The sequence below is a fragment of the Dasypus novemcinctus genome, chromosome 18 (genome assembly GCF_030445035.2).
Source record: "Dasypus novemcinctus isolate mDasNov1 chromosome 18, mDasNov1.1.hap2, whole genome shotgun sequence".
In the NCBI taxonomy this organism is placed as follows: Eukaryota; Metazoa; Chordata; class Mammalia; order Cingulata; family Dasypodidae; genus Dasypus; species Dasypus novemcinctus.
This window is the reverse complement of record NC_080690.1, coordinates 37,654,123-37,666,958: the sequence shown is the minus strand read 5'-3', so window position 1 is coordinate 37,666,958 and position 12,836 is coordinate 37,654,123. Positions and strand designations below refer to the sequence as shown.

The following is a 12,836-nucleotide window of genomic DNA, read 5'->3' as shown; positions in this document are numbered from 1 at the left end:
CAAATCTTAAAATTTCCCCATTGATATCTCTCACTGGTCACAGGAGTGATAAGAACTCTTATAAATAGGTTATTTTCTTGTGTTGACATTGTCAGACTGTTTCTTGCTGTCCTCCTGTGCCTCATCTCTGCTCGGCACATTGTCCACTTAGGTCAGTGCAGATGGCATGCACATTGCCACCATGAACGTAAACCAGGCAGGGAACCATCCGTTAATTTGTGTACTGACCTTGGTGCCAGGTTAGAACACTTGAACCAGAAGTTCAGGCTTCATGATGCTTATATTTGGGAAATGAACCAAAGTTTCCCACATGTGTTGCTTGGGGCATTCAAGAAGCATGGTAAGAAAATATGAGTACCAACAATAACAACAACAGTAATAAGCAACTATTTCCCAAAGGACAGCTGGATGTCCGTGCTGCAACGTTAAGTAGAAAGAACACCCTCTCCAGCTTTTTCAAATGAGGTCTTCTTACATGTATTTTCTTGGGACACATTTCAGATAAAGAACTGAACACAGTTACTATTAGCTCCAAAGAAAGGAAGAAAGGTTCATAATCTAGTTAGAGATGCAAGCCACACACACACTCACACATACCTCTCCCTACACATACACATACACATACATATACACAGACACATTCCAAACATGGTGTGGTTATACTGTGACAATTGAGGGGGAAAGTCATCTCATTCAGCATTCTGCTTTGCAAGTGAGCTACTCTATGTCCTTTCTAGATATTTTTAAAAGTATCCCATCCTTGAAAATAATTAAGAAAGGAAGTGTGTATGTTGCAAAAGATATATGCATAAAGGAAAGATGACATCAAAAGTTCTCTTAACTTCTCAGCTTCTAGCTGTAAAATAAGTAGTTATCCTCACCATCAGAAAGTTCTACTTTGTGTCTGACTGTTGGCAATTAAAAACAATTGGAGGGGAGCATATGTGGCTCCAGCAGTTGAGGCCTGCTTCCTACATGGGAGGTCCCAGTTGCAGTCCCTGGTGCCTCCTAAAAACAAAAAAACAAACAACAAGCAAACAAATGAAAAGACAAGCTCAGGGGAGTCAGTGTGGCTCAATGATTGAATGCCAGCTTCCCACCTGTGAGGTCCTGGGTTCAATCTCTGACCTAATACCTCAAAAACAGACAAACAAAAAACACAAAAAAACACAAAACATTTGGAAGGGGAAAAAAGCCTTACTGACAGAGAGAAGCCTCCCGAAATCAATGAACCCGGGAGAGAGAAAAGTCACAGATGGAGCAGCCCAAAGCAGAACTAGGCAACAGGCGGGAGGAGAGGGAAGAGAGGAATGTACAGGCATTGTGTCCTGCCATGTGCTTGATAGCCCACAGCGGAGCTCAGGAAGAAATTGAACCTGGAGGAGAAGGCAGAGACAAGCAGAGCTGCCAGTGTGCCATGTGGAAGATTGCCAGCAGGTGAACTTCAGTGAGACAGCATCTCTAATGATGCCTTGAGTTGGACATTTCCACAGCCTCAGAACTGTAAGCTTTTAACCTAATTCATTCCCATTGCAAAAGCCAATCCATTTCTGGTATATTGCATTGGCAGCTTTTAGCAAACTAAAACAGCAATTGATGTATCAGTTGTCATTTAATCCCTGCCTGGGGATAGTCCTTGTACATATAAGGAAATTAAGGCTTTGAGGAGTTAATAATCTACCCAAGGTCACAGCTATGAAATCTAGAAGGAAGATTCAAACCCATGTCCACTTGAGGCCAAGCCCTGGGCTACTTCTTTCTTGCCATGTCACCTCTGCTGTGTTCCCACAGAAAAGCCAAGGCCAATAACTTTGTGAGAACTGTTGATAGTGGCTATAAGTGTTTCATTAGTTTCTGCACAAACACAAGAGGCTATGATTATTAAGAAACCCCATGAGATGGTCCACATTTTCTGTGTCTGGAATCTGCTTACATTAAATGCTGGTGCCTGCAGTGAAGTTCCACACTGTTTTTTTTGTGCTTTTTTCCTCACCCCTTTCCCCCCACCAGTTGTCTGTTCTCTGTGTCTATTTGCTGCGTGTTCTTCTGTGTCCACTTCTGTTGTTGTCAGCGGCCTGGGAATCTGTGTTTCTTTTTGCGTCATCTTGTTGTGTCAGCTCTCTGTGTGTGCGGCGCCATTCTTGGGCAGGCTGCACTTTCTTTTGCGCTGGGCGGCTCTCCTTATGGGGCGCACTCCTTGCACGTGGGGCTCCCCTATGCGGGGGACACCCCTGTGTGGCACGGCACTCCTTGCGCGCATCAGCACTGCGTATAGGCCAGCTCCACATGGGTCAAAGAGGCCCGGGGTTTGAACCACGGACGTCCCATGTGGTAGGCTGACACCTTAACCACTGGGCCAAGTCCGCTTCCCCACACTGTTTTAATTGCACAGAATTTTTTTCTGTGAAGAGATTTGACTTTGCTATTAGTGTCCCAAGAAGCCAGCTCTTGGTGTAACTTTATTTAGAGGCAGGATGTTAGTGCCTTCCTTCTCCATCCCTGCTTAATACAGGTTCAAGAGACCTTCAAACTGGGGGCTCAGCCTTATCCAATCACCAGGTACGTTCTGACTAAGACCTAATTGGGGCCCCAGCTGGCATGGACTGGGCTAGTGTCTCTCTGGGTATCCTCTGGAATATAAAAAGCCTTTTCCTAGTGTGCATCCAGAACTTACAATAAAGCTTTGGTCTGGATTTCCTGCCTCGGGCTCCATTTCCCCTCACCAGAACCGAACTCATGCCTTGAATCCCTTCAATAAAGGAACTTCAAATTTAGCCAAGTAAATAAAGAGTCATGCATCTATGGATCCTCCAGGAGCAACCAGCTCCCTGGTGGTATTTCCCAAAGATAAACTGAAGAACCTTATTTGGAATAAATATTAACCTTGACCGTGACCAGCTTGACCCTTAAAAATTAAGATCACTCTCTTCAAACTTGAGAATGCAATGATTTGGATTGTAGTCCCAAGCCTCACCATGTACTAGCTGTGTGATCTTGGGCAACTTGTTTAGCCATGCTGATTGCCATTTTTCTCATCTGAGAAATGGGGATAATAATCTCTGCTTGACTATACAGTTGAATGGATTAAGTGAAATAGTGAAGATGAAACATCTGATTCAATGCCTGGAACATAGTAGGCCCTCAGTAAAGAGCAGATACTGACTACCTTAAACAGCTGAAAAATGTAAAAATGCTTCCTTCATGACAGTGCCACTGGCTTCTCTGTAAATAAAACAAATCCTATCTTTAAACCTTAGTAGCATTTTAACAATGCCTCATTTGTGGCATTTATCATGTTCTGGCTTGTCTTCCAGTTATCTACAGAATTGTTATAATAAAACACTCTGGGAAGTAGATGTGGCTCATATGACTGAGCCTCTGCCTACCACATGGGAGGTCCATAGTTTGGTTCCTGGTGCCTCCTAAAGAAGACAGTGAGCTGGCATGACAGGCAGACCTAGCAAGCTGACACAACAAGATGAGGCAAAAAGTGACACAAGAAGAAAAACATAATGAGAGATGCAACAAAGCAGGGAGCGGAGGTTCCCAGTGCCTCCTAAAGAAAACAAGCAAGACAACAAGCTGATGTAACTGGCAGGTACAGCAAGCTGACGCAGCAAGAGACATAAGAAGAAAAAACATAATGAGAGACACAACAAAGCAGGGAATGGAGGTGGCTCAAGAAATTAGGCGCCTCCTTCCTAACCATTATGCTGAGTGAGGTGCACTGGAAGACAGGAAACAGACTGACACGTGATTTAATGATGAATCTTCTGAGGGCTAAGGTGCTTGGAGATGTGCTATAGATGGTGGTATAAATGGGGACACATAGGAAAGCAATTGGGACTTAGATCTCTTCTAGTCTATGGCTAATTTCACAGCACCCAGAAAAATAAATCAGTCAGGAAGGTAACCCTGCAACTTTTCTTCTTAACCATTGCAGAGAAACAGCATTCTTTACAATGGCATTTGTCTCATCTTTTGAAGACTGTCCTCTATATCTGTCTCCTAGTTTTTACTTCTATAGACATAGGTTTTTGACCAGGGTCAACAAAGCCAAGTCCTACAGGGGCCAGAAAATAAAAGATAAAAGCAGACATGAGTCATTAGGGATTGGTGGTGACTGTGACAAACTGGGGAGTATATGCCTCTACTCAGTCCCTATTGTTTGTTGTTACTTGGGTATGAGAGTTCAATGTTGCTAGAATTTCTTATTTTTCAATTGAAGCTGGCAATCCAAATTTTTTAGGCAAAATTTGACTTTTAAATGTTGGCAATTAATTCAAGATGGTTAAATACAATGTGCAGGCCAGCTGATGGTCTCTGACATAAGCAGATGAATTTTTTTGTTTATGTGTTTTTTATTTGCTTCTCTCCCCTTCCCCCCCTCCCCCGCCAGTTGTCTGCTCTCTGTGTCCATTTGCTGTGTGTTCTTCTGTGTCCACTTTTATTCTTGTCAGCAGCACCCAGAATCCGTGTCTCGTTTTGTTGTGTCATCTTGCTGCATCAGCTCTCCTTGTGTGCAGCGCCATTCCTGGGCAGGCTGCACTTTTTTGCGCTAGGCGGCTCTCCTTAGAGGGCACACCCCTTGCGTGTGGGGCTCCCCTACGCGGGGGACACCCCTGCGTGGCAGGGCACTCCTAGCACGCATCAGCACTGTGCATGGGCCAGCTCTACGTGGGTCGAGGCCAGGGGTTTGACCCTTGGACCTCCCACGTGGTAGACGGATGCTCTATCCGTTGGGCCAAAATCCCCTTCCCAGCAGATGAATTTTAATACAGCACAGGACATAACAAAGGTAGGCAAAGGAAGGATATGTGATCTCCCTAACAATTTGAGAAGGGTTTTAAGGTAATTCACCCCTAGCAATAGGTTATTTTGGAAAAACCTAGTGACATCCTAGTAGTTCTTGTGGAATGGGGGAAAATGTTGAACTGAGAAGTCATAGGCCTGGGTCCTAGTCTCGCCTCTCTCATAAATTCACTGGGCATACTTGAGTAAATCCCTCAGCCCCTCTGCGTGTTAATTTTTTCATTTGCAGAATAAGGGGGCTGGATTTAGTGGAGTTCAGTGTGTGCGCAGGAAGTCTTCACAGATGCCTGCAAGGGGTGTGGAAAGGAGATGGATCTCAGGGCTTGCAGAAGGGCTGCTCAGCCTTTGTTCTGTTTTATTCCCTTTGGGTTTGTTGTTTTTCTGTTTTACATCTTGAGCTTCTGGGGGAAAAAATACAACCCCAAACAAAACAAAAAACTCTTCTTGAAGAAAGTGTTTCCTTGCTTTTAAAAAAGTTTGAAAATCGATCAGCTGGTAATGTATTACGTGTTATTAGCAGAAGTTTATAAGTTCTATGAGGCCTGCAGCTAAATTGCATTATAGGTCTTTTCTCTGCTTGCCTACTGTTGCTTGTCTGTTTATAATTGCCTCTATTCTCAGTCTGACAAATAAATCAAATGAACAAGTAATCAACAAATACTATGGAAAGATTCTGATCTATTAGCCATTCAGTAGCTTGTTTAGGGGAATTCTCTTTGTTTCAGCAAACAGAAGTGCTCTTATTTGTGATGTATTTATCAATACAGTGTAGTCATATTTGCTATTAAATCATTTTTTCTGGGTCATACAAATGGATTATAACAATATTTCAAAGTGACCTGCGACTCCCAGGTACTTTGCCACTTGAACAAATTTGGAAATTACTGAATGGGCTTTAAAAATTAGCTATAATTTATTGATAACTAATTAATATAAAGTCATTTAGGTATATCATCTTTAATCTTCAGATTCTTAATCCTACAAAGAAGATATTTTTGTCTCTGTTTTACTAATAAAGAAACTCAGACCAGGTGCAATGGATGTATCACGATGATGGGAGAGAGTGTTGCTGTGGGGGGAGTGGGGGGCAGGGGCGGTGGGGTTGAATGGAACCTCATATATATTTTTTAATGTAATTAAAAATAATAATAATAAATAAATATTTAAAAAAAAAAAAAAAAAAAAAAAAGAAACTCAGACCAGGTGAGAGTAAAGATTTATTTTGACCACACAGGATTCCAATCTATTCCTGCCTCTCAACTAGACAATCTCTAAAGTTGCTTGTAGCTTTGAGAATTCAGGAGGCAAGAGTTACCCTGTTTAAAGGGTCCTGGGGATCACCTGCAAAATTGAGTTCAACTTTTCAGATTCTCTTATCTACTGAAAGCCTTGAATGGAAGCTTGTTAACTCTTAGCTGTTGAAGTTTGTTGCTCTAACCTTGACGGATAAGGTCTCTGAATTTAAATAGCCCTTTCGATATCCTGGACATCTTCAGTGGGAAATTAAAGAACTTAGATCTGAGGGTAGAAACAAACTTTTGGGGAGTGAATAAGTGGGTTTTAAATTTTATTTCTGTACCTGATTGAGCTGTGATCTCCTTCTGCAAAAATAAATCACTTTTCCTGTTTGTTGATCTACCTACTGTTCTAGTCTAATTGGTTCGTTTTCCTTTGTGGTGGATGTGATGGTTAGGCTAATGTATCAACTTGGCCAGGTAATGGCACCCAGTTGTTGATCAGGTAAGCAGTGGGCTAATTGTAAAACAAGGACTTTCATGGACTTTAATCATCAGTGAGTTGATTGCATAGATGGCTGATTATATCTATTAATACAATCAAGCAAGGAGATTGCCATCAGCAATCCAATCACTTGAAGGCCTCAAAAAGGAAAGTGATTTCAGCATTCAGGGAGAGAACTTCCAGCTCCACTTTGGACAGCCACTGTCCCCTGGGAACTCATCAAGGACCTTCATGAGAGCCCCTGGTTTGCAACCTGCCCTGTGGAATTTGGACTTGTGCATCTCCATGGTCATGTGAGAGAATTTTATAAATTCTTATACTATATACAGATATCTCCTTTCAATTCTGTTTCCCTAGAGAACCCTGACTAATACAGACTCCAAGCAATTATTGCTTATAGACAAATTTTTTTGTTCTGCACTTTGCTGGACATGTAGAATATCCTAGTATATATAATCAATGACTTTTTTTTCCTTAAAGTTCACCCACAAGACAGAAGACTATACTATACATTTGTACACTAGCATTTTCAGAGAATGTGAATATTATCTATAAGAAACAAAAACAATATGAGGCAGGGAGCATAGGTGTTACGATTCTCACTTTATAGGCAAGAAAAATTGCTGATTATTCTGTTGGCAAGGCATAGAAACTCAGAGAAATCCACTTCTAATCATTTCCTTTATTGCTTTGGCTTTTCTAAATTGAGGGGGGACTAGGGTTCTAAATGACTTTTGGCATAAGCCTGATTTTTTGTCAGCATTTTTGATGGTGATTTTTTTTTTTTTTTTTAAGATTTATTTATTTCTCTCCCAACTCCCATCCCCCATGTTTGCAGTCACTGTCTGTTCGCTCTGTCTGTTCATTGTGTGCTCATCTTCTTTTTAGGAGTCACCAGGAACTGAACCCAGGACCTTCCATGTGGGAGGGAGGCACCCAATGGCTTCAGTCACCTCCACTCCCACTTGTTGTTTCTCTCATTGTGTTTCTTTGTTGTGTCATCTTATTGTGTCAGCTCGCCATGTCAGCTTGCTGTCTGGCTCATCTTCTTTAGGAGGCATCAGGAACTGAGCCTGGGACCTCCCATGTGTAGGCAGACGCCCAGCTGCTTGAGCCATATCAACTTCCCTGTTGGTGATTTTTAAAAACAGTTTATTAAATGTATTGTTTGAGGAAAAAAAATTTTGTAGATATCAATAAGCCTTGTTTCTCCTTAAAAAAAATTTAGAGGACCCAATTATCTGTAAGGCTTCAAAATGTAGCATCTGCAATAATAAGAAAAATGAACAAGTGTTTCTAGCCCACGACTATTTGGTCTCTGTTTCTTTCAGGGAAGAGGATGGAATTTGGACACTTCCCTCTTCTGTGAGTATTGTTTTTGTTTGCTTTGCAGCCCAAGTGCATGCTTCATTCATTTATTTGTTCATTCATTCATTCCATTTATTTATGCCTGGAACTTTCTTTTAAGAAGGAAGAGAGATGTGTGCTAGAACTTTCCCCCAGTAGTATGAGGTTTTTAAAATCAGTGCTGACCAACAGTTGAATGCAAGTTACTTGGATGCCATTTGTCTTTCTTGAGTGGTTAACTTTTTATCTGGTTTGTGCCAGGTTCCACCCCCTCGTAATAATGAGGCAGGTATCTAGAAGCCACAAGAGTGGTCTAAGTATACCTTGGGGTACCCTAGACCTAGGTAACACAGGAAAGACTCTCCCCCATAGTATGTACTTGACAGCCAAGTGACAATTCAATTCTCTGTCACTTAGAGCAGTGCTTTTCTACTCTAGGGCAGGGTCTGGACAAAGTTAATTTTCAAGTTTGTGAGGTAATTCTGATGTGCAGGCAGGTTTGAGAACCTCGGATAGAGGCTTCCAGTGTCTTGTTCAAAACCAGGCCGGATAATCCCAAATGGGAGTAGCTCTTTCTGCCAGAACATTGCAGGTATGTTGGGTGAATAGTTCATTCTGTGTAAAAACACTTAGTGAGCACTTGTGTTCTAGGGCTGGTAATACTGCCAGGAATAAGACTGAACCGGTCTTGCCTTCAAGATACTTCCCCTCCCCCCTAAGGAGGTAAAGCCAAATAATAAACAAATACATAAGCAGGACAGTGACAACTTAAGCAGGAAACAAACTAGCAAATTAGGGGTCAAGGAAGGCCTCTCTGAGGAGCCATTTTTTGCAAGACTCTAAGGAAGAGAAGGAATGGCTCTACTTAGAACCCAGTGATAAGGCAGAGGGAATAACAGGGGAGAAGTGTCCGAGACAAGGAGAGTGGTGTGTTGCAGAACAGTAGAGACTAGTCACTTTCTAGAAAGAGGGGTGGAAGGTAGTAAGAAAGCACCAGTCTGACATTTCTTATAATTTACACAAAATACTCAGTATGTTCTTGCCAAATATTAGATACTCTGCAAAGGAAACACAAAGAGAAGTATCCTCAAGGGGCCAGGGTACTATGTGCTGGACAAAGAGGGGTCCATGTTATTAGCCAAAAATTGGCTAAGAATAGTCTGACTTGGAGAAAAAAAATTAGGCTGTCCTACATGACACCAATTAACAATGAAACAAAAATTCTGTCAATTGTATATTTGATATCCAGAGGATTTGCTATTTCTTTAGTCTTTTATCCTATTGCTAACCATTATTTGAAAATAGGCTTAGTCTGGGCTATTGGTCTGGCAGAACTGGCCCCAGTGTAGAAGAATTCAGTTTTCTGACACACTATTTTGAGGTCTCTACCCAATCAAACTTTCTGGAAGGTGGAATGTTTGTCAAATATTTTCAGTGTTGGAGAAATAAAATATGTGTCTGTATGAGGCCTAAATATTTCTATGAATTTCGTGTTTTAAGAAACACAGACCCAGCCTCCTCCATTATTTTTACTGAAACTTCTACCTCAATTGTGCAAAACCAATGACTGCTTAACATCTAACGGTGTATTAATCAGCCAAAGGGGTGCTGATGCAAAGTACCAGAAATTTTTTGACTTTTATAAAGGGTATTTATTTGGGATAAAAGCTTAAAATTACAAGGCCTAAAGAATTCAACTCAGGGTTGCTCTCTCACCAAAGTCGCTTACCACATGTTGAAGCAAGATGGCAGGCCCTCTCTGCTTGGTTTCTCAGGGTTTCCTGTATCAGTCTCTGGAAATAGGGCTCCTTTCTTTCCAGGCCTTCTCAGCTGTATACTGTCAGGCGAATGGCTTGTCTTTCCTTGGGCCTCAGGATCTAACATGACAGAGTTCTCTTTCTCTTCTTTATCTTCTTGAGTGAGTGCCTGTTTATGTCATCCCACCAAGGGGGATGTCATACCCTACTTGATGTTCTTGAATTAAAAGCCCTAAATTGATTTTATCAGGTAAAATTAAAACCTTTGAATTTAATACAATCAAAGGGTATCACACCCAGAGGTATAGATTAGTTTACAAACAATCTTTCTCTTTTTGGGATTCATAAATAATCTCAAACTGCCAAAAATGGTACGTAGAGAAAAAAGGCTACATATATTTATTTTCAGCAAAACTTTCAAAGGTCCTACTGCTCTTAAATTTATAAAGTTTTCCTATCATATAACCTGGAATTAATTTACATGTTTGGCATGTGGTTACTCATCCTCTATAAAACAAACCACAGAATTCAGTGCAAAGAAAGCAACTACAGTTATCATGCATCCTCAATCAAAATATCCAAGAATTCAAATAATCCCTTAATGCTTTTGCATAAGACATGACAATGTCCTGATAAAATAGGAGTGCTTCAAAACGTGATCTTACTAAGAAATATTCCCCTTAAGAAATCCAGGGGAGTGAATGTGGCTCAGGCCATTGGGCACTCACCTCCCATGTGGGTTTGGTTTCTGGTGCCTCCTGGAGAAGGCAAGCAAACAATGAGCAGACAGACAAGAGAACCATTTGAGAGAGGCGGAGTAAATAAAAATAAATAAATAAAATAATAAGTCTTAAAAAATAAATCAAGAGGAAGCAAGAAAAAAACTTAGCTAGTTATATAAAATACCAGACTTTGGTCAGTTAAAGAAAGGATTTGTTTTGTACCTCACAATAATCTATGAACTTTGTAAGGTCTTCCCAAAGACCTAAGTATGGGTATAAAACCTGACCAGCAGGAGCTTGGAAAGATGGTGACCAAGTTATAGTCATGGCTATATAAAATGTATAAGAAAAAAAAAAAAAAGTCAAGAAGTATTCGAAGGAAACCTGGTGCTATGTTTCCTCTTTGAAGCTTAAACAAGACAAGATGGATTTAAATTGCACCAGGATGGGCTGCTTCTTGAAATAAGATGCCTATAATGCCTTTAAAGCAAACCAGTTGATTAGAAAAATATATGCTTACAGTTTTCATCAGTCTATAGGCTAAGTGGTATAGGTCATACATGCTTTTTGAAACTCACCCATTACAATGCCTGTAAATGAAGGTTAAGTGTTACCAAAATTAATAAAAATAATGCATATTTATTTACTTTACAAAATAATTTGCTATGGGGCCAAAGGACCATGCCCGTCTTGTTGATTGTTGTGTTCCCAGCCCCTAGCACTGCCTCACACATCACAGACATTCTAAATACTTGTTGATGAATTCATTTTTTAATAGCAGTCACATTTCATGCATTTGATCCCTTCAAACTTAGTTTAGATGTAACTTCTCCAGGAGTGCTTATAGTCCCCAAAGAGAAGCAGATGCATCAAGAGAGGAAAGGTGCTGCTCAGGATGTCTTATCATGGAAAACATCAAAATCTTTTTTCCCTGAAGATCCTTTAAGATTAGGACAAACAAATGTTATATGAAAGCAGAATAGTCTAAGATTTCAACTGTTCAAGTAGGATCCTGCTTTGAAGTGTATTCCTAGCTAACAGCAGCAGATAAACTAGATAAAACTTAGAGTGGCTAAGATCTGTCTCTGTTTAAATGGGTCTAAGAATCTGAAGAGCAGCTGCCTGGCTGGACACATCCTTTGGATGTTGTTATTATCAGCAGCCTCTAGATTTGAAAACAATGTGGAGCATGGCTTATAAATGATCTTTAAGATGCTTTGAGCTACAGCTGAAAGCCTACCTAGCCTTCCTATCTATTTGCTTGAACAAGAGCCTGAAAAAGAAGGTCAAAGAGTTCTCTAGTGGTATCTTCCACTCCTGTTCTAAAAAGAACCTGTGTTCTTCATGCAGTTAAAGAAATGTCACAACTCCCTGGGCTAATGTGAAATTAGTTTTTCCTCCCTGTTGAACTAACTAAAGTTCCTTCCAGATTTTTTTTAAAAGATTTATTAATTTATTTCTCCCCCTCTCCCTCATTGTTTTGTGCTTACTGCATCCATTGTACGCTCGTCTTTTTAGGCAGCATTGGAACTGAATGAACCAGGGACCTCCTATGTGGGAGGGAGGTGCCCAGTCACCTCCAGCCCCTGCTTTGTTATGCCTCTCATTGTGTTTTCGTCCTTGTATTTCTTTGTTGGTCATCTTGTTGCATCAGCTTGCTGTGCCAGCCCATTGCATCAGCTGCTGTCTTACTCATCTTTAGGAGGCACTGGGAACCGAACCTAGGACCTCCTGTGTGGTAGGTGAGAGCTCAACAGCTTGAGCCACATCTCCCTCCACCTTTCAGTTTCTTCTAGAGTGGAGAAGTGTTTGAGCTATTCAAGCTACTATTCATTTCTGCAAAAACATGGAAATTGTTATATGCTATAGTTTTATGTATAAAAGATTTAAAAAGCATGCCTTAACATTTATCAGTACTTTTGGTTGGTCTGCGAAAGAACATTTTCTTTAGTGCTGCAACCTGTGAATAAATGTCAAAAATGATGAGTGAGAAAATATTTTATACATATACATGTATTTGTTAACTATTTATTATATATCTATTAATTATTATGTGTATGGAAATCCTTTCTTCTGTAGCCAACACAGTACCCAGTCTAGTACAAATATATGGTGTAGGTATTTAAGCACATGTAAATTAACAGTAAATTGGGAAGTGGATTTGGCTCACCTGAGAGAGCGTCTGCCTACCACATGGGAGGTCCAAGGTTCAAACCCAGGGCCTCCTGACCTGCGTGGTGAGCTGGCCTGTACACAGCGCACTCCATGCATGCATGGAGTGCCGTGCTACGCAAGGGTGTCCCCCATGTACGGGAGCCCCACGTGCAAGGAGTGTGCCCTGTAAGGAGAGCTGCCCCATGTGAAAATAGCGCAGCCTGCCCAGGAGTGGCACTGCACACAAAGAGAAGAGAACTGATGCAGCAAGATGATGCAACAAAAAAGAGACACAGATTCCTGG

General features: G+C 41.0%; 1 protein-coding gene across 4 annotated transcripts in view; it reads left to right on the top strand.

Annotated features, from left to right (window-relative positions):
- Positions 1 to 12,836, top strand: part of CHD9 (chromodomain helicase DNA binding protein 9) — a 330,078-nt gene that overhangs the window by 36,960 nt on the left and 280,282 nt on the right. The window contains exon 2 of one of the 4 annotated variants that reach the window (XM_058280021.2): positions 7,884 to 7,917. The exons of the other annotated variants lie outside the window; for them this stretch is intronic. The gene's annotated coding sequence lies outside the window, so the exon portion shown is untranslated. The remainder of the gene's footprint in view (positions 1 to 7,883; positions 7,918 to 12,836) is intronic. 4 annotated transcript variants of the gene reach the window in all.